The sequence below is a fragment of the Myripristis murdjan genome, chromosome 11 (genome assembly GCF_902150065.1).
Source record: "Myripristis murdjan chromosome 11, fMyrMur1.1, whole genome shotgun sequence".
Classification (NCBI taxonomy): Eukaryota; Metazoa; Chordata; class Actinopteri; order Holocentriformes; family Holocentridae; genus Myripristis; species Myripristis murdjan.
The window spans coordinates 934,860-939,366 of NC_043990.1; positions in this window are offsets into that span (position 1 = coordinate 934,860).

Here is a 4,507-nt window from a genome sequence, read left to right on the forward strand (position 1 = left end):
GTGTAGAAATACAGGACACGACACAAACAAAAACAAAAACAAAAACAAAGACAGAAAGGGAAAAGGGAAAAGAAGTGTGTACAATGAACAGTATTGCTACTACATCTAGGACTACATCTGTTACTACATCTACTACTACATCTGTTACTACATCTGTTACTACATCTACTACTACATCTGCTACTACATGTACTACATCTACTGCTATATCTGTTACTACATCTATTATATCTATGACATCTACTACACCTGCTACCACATCTACTACAGCCACTAGTACACCTGCTACTACATATCCTACTACAGCTACTGCTACAGCTACTGCTACATCTGTTACTACAACCACTACTACGTGTGTTACTATATCTACTAATACCACTATTATATATGCTACTACATTTGTTACTACATATACTACTACATCTACTACATCTGCTACTACATTTACTACTACATCTACCACATCTACTTCTACTACTATCATATGTATGTATACATCTACGGGGTCAGGGCTTGTCAGTGTGTGTGTGTGTGTGTGTGTGTGTGTGTGTGTGTTGCAGCGACAGTGATGAAACGAGGCGATGCAAAGTGACAAAGCCAGTGATTGATCAGGGCCAGCTGACGCCTGCAGACACAATCAATAATCAATATTTCACCGTTTTTCCATGGAAAAACTAGTAGAGGCTGTGTGTGTGTGTGTGTGTGTGTGTGTGTGTGTGTGTGTGTGTTGAGCCTACTAAAACTCCCTTCTCCATGCATGTTGAGCTTGAGAAAATCAATCCAGCCACCAGCTACACACTAGTCAAACACACACACACACACACACACACACACACACACACACACACACACACACACACACATTTTTTCTTTTGCAGCTCTGGAGAAAGTTGTTATTTTTGTTCTCTGTTTTCAATGAAGAAAACAAACGACAGCAAACTCACCAATCTTACCATATTAGTTACCAGACCTTTACAGGTGCTGTAAAGTTATTTTTATTTATTTATTGTATTTTATTTTTTATGCATTACTTTTAAGAGTGTTAGCCGTGGGGAGGAGGAGGCTAACAGTTAGCATGTGGAGCGTCCAGCCCAGGATCCAGCACTCAGAGAGCAGCACTACTGTCCCACATAACAACTGAGGGGGGAATAATCTCATATTTTTCAGAATGGGTGAACTGTCCCTTTAATGTGATCTGGACCGAAGTGAACTCAAAGCGTCTCGTCCACAGCTGCTGCTCATCCTGTCAGCCTCCACATCAAGGATAATCCCCAAAGAGGGAGCGAGTGTGTGTGTGTGTGTGTGTGTGTGTCTGTGTGTGTGTGTGTGTGTGTGTGTGTGTGTGTGTGTGTTGAACTCTGTTATCCTTCCAAACAGAGTCTGTTTCCTATCAATTATTAAGCCAGAAGAGAAGAGAGGAGAGACGCTGAATTAACCTGCAGAGTGAGAGGAAGGAAAGAAGGAGGGAAGGAAGGAAGGGAGAAAAAAGGTAGGGAGGTAGGAAGGAAGGAAGGATGGAGGGAAGGAAGGAAGACAGAGAGGAAGAAAAGAAGGAAGGGAGGAAGAAAGAGAGGTAGGAAGAAGGAAGGAAGGAAGAAAGGATGGAAGGAGTAGCATGATGATGATGATGGTGATGATGATGGTGATGGTGGTGATGGTGATGGTGATGATGGTGATGATGGTGATGATGGTGATGATGATGTGAGCAGCCCTGGGGCGTCTCAGCCAATAGCGTGTCAGTATGAGCACAGCTGAGCAGCCTGCAGGGTGATGTCATCACCCTGCAACATTTAGGGAGAATAAACTGAAGTCATGTTCATCCATGCACACACACACACACACACACACACACACACACACACACACACACACAGTATTACTGTAAGGAGCACTGCTTACACAGCGTAACAAATTAAAGCGTTGTGTTGCATGCTGGGTAATCTGTGCTGTATTACTGTGCAGTGATTGGTCCGAGCAGACAGGAGGGGTTTGAGTCCAAGTCAGAATGGACTGGACTACATGGAGTGGGATTACAGTAATCAGATTACAAAAAACTGTTAGTGTAATCTGTGAATATGTAGCACTGTAAGATTACAAAATGTGATTCTACGAAAAAAAAAAAATCTGTAATCTGTTTACAAACAGTCCTTACATAAGACTGACTGTATCCTTACAACCAGAATCACTGTATTCTGATTACGGTAATCAGATTACACACACACACACACACAAAATAAAAACCAACACCATGGTGTCTGTTATCTTTGCATGTGCAGGACTGTGATCAGATTACAAACCATGACGTACCAGTAATCTGTTAATCTCCAGAGACATGACTGCTTGTAATCAGAATGCAGAACCAGGAAGTGTAATCTGAATGTACAGGTTTGGATAGCACCGGTGCAAACTCCAGACTCCAGATTAGATTAGCGGCTGTAATCTGCTTCATATGGACTAACAGATTACATTTGATTTGAAAACATGTTATATAACACATAATCTAAGGGGATTATTTGAGTTTAATGAGGGAAACTCAGACTGACGACATGCGGCCGGTTCTGCTTTTCTTCTTCTGCTGCTCTGATCTCCGAGGCGGTGATGTCACTCACGACGCACCGCGGCGACCACGAGCCCACCGACTTAAAGGGGCGTCCCGCTGATTTTGGAACAGCGACCAGCAGCGAAGCCACGCCCCCATCCAGACAGTTTGTCAGGTTTCTGTTGATTATGACGCATCATCATCATCATCATCATCAGGCGTCTCGTCACGGAGATGCTGTTCCATGGTTAGTGTGACGTTTGCCCCATAAATAGCATGTAACTATTAAATCAGCATTTTTAATATGAAAATATGAGTAAAATTATCAAGAAATTTCAGTTCAATCATTTTAAATTTTGAAAGGAGGATCTACAAACTGAAATGGCTCCTGATAGGAAGAAGGTTCCCCACGACAGAGTTCACCTCACAGAGTCAGACTGTGAGTTTGTGGCTGAAGCAGCCGCCTCATAATGTTCAAAGTCCTCAACATTCAGAAAGCCACACAGCTGATGATCGGCTGTGGAAAGCAAAACGTTTCCCCACTTAGGGACTATTTTCCCTGGTGGAGGAGGAGGAGGAGGAGGAGGAGGAGGAGGAGGGAGCGTTTAGTTTATAGCCTTTAGCCCCATAAACTGAGTGTTCAGCACTGCCCCCCATGGCCAAGAGACTGAACTGCACTCTAATGTAGTTACTGTATCTATTTGTCCTGACATTGTTTTTTATTCTTTTGATTATTGTAGCTTTAAGTTTGACAATAAAATTGTGTTTGATGATAAATCAGTTTTATTGTTTTAACTATAGAGCTGAATTATTTTTAAGCCGATGCATTACGCTGCTGAGTGCTGCTACTGCATGCAGTCATGATTTAAAGAAAAACAGATGGATTTAATGTATACGCACACACACACACACACACACACACACACTAAACTGTGTCCCCAGGCCGTTGCTGTAAATAATAATGTGTTCTAGGTCAACTTGCCTGCTTGAATAAGGCAACAAAGCTGCTGATGAAAATTAAATAAATAAATAAATAAAACAAATACAGAGGCATGCAGACACACACACACACACACACACACACACACACACACACAGTCTGAGTCACTGCAGTAGCGGCTCAGTTCAGCGGCTGGCCTGAGAGCAGCAGCAGACGTTGGAGGAGCAGAAGCTGAGCTCAGAGGTGAGGACGAGGTGGACCAGCTCGCTCTGCCTGTTTCTGTGCACGAGGGCGAGAGCGGGCGCCACACACACACACACACACACACACACACACACACACACACACACACACACACACACACACCAGCGTCCTCGCTCAATTAGCTCGTGGCCTCGTTAGGCCCTTCAGACCGAGGGCCCGTCGTTCCAGAGCTCCAGCAGAGTGAAAAATGTCCCATTAGTCCGACAGTCCATCAGCCCAAACACAAAAACCCACTGCTCCAAAAGGTGGCAGGGTTTTTTTTCCTAGGATGGCGAAGTTGTTTTTTGTTTTTGTTTTTGTTTTTTTAATATTGGGTGGTGATTTTGGCTCACTGGTTACGGTTTTTATGGTTAACATTAAGGAAAGGCTGTTAGAATGACTGTCAGTTAAACTTTCCATCGCCGTCCTAGGAAAGGAACGGGCAGCAGGCTCCATGTGTTGGGCAGGACGAGGCCTTTGGGCCTTTGGGCAAGGCACCGTTTAGCTAACGCACACCTCGGACTGGCCTGCTGGATCTGGAGACGCCAGCCATATTATGCTGACATCACAGAAACTGAACCGGGTAGAACGAGTGTGGGCCAATCAGAGTGCTTCTGGGTGGTTCTCGTTGCCACGGCAACAGCTGCAGCTGCAGCAGCTTAATTGAACAAAACTAAACTTGTAACGGCGAGCGTGAAGAATTAAAGGACAAAAACGGCCGGAAGTTGTGTGAGGGCCCGAGCTGATACACACACACACACACACACACACACACACACCTTCCT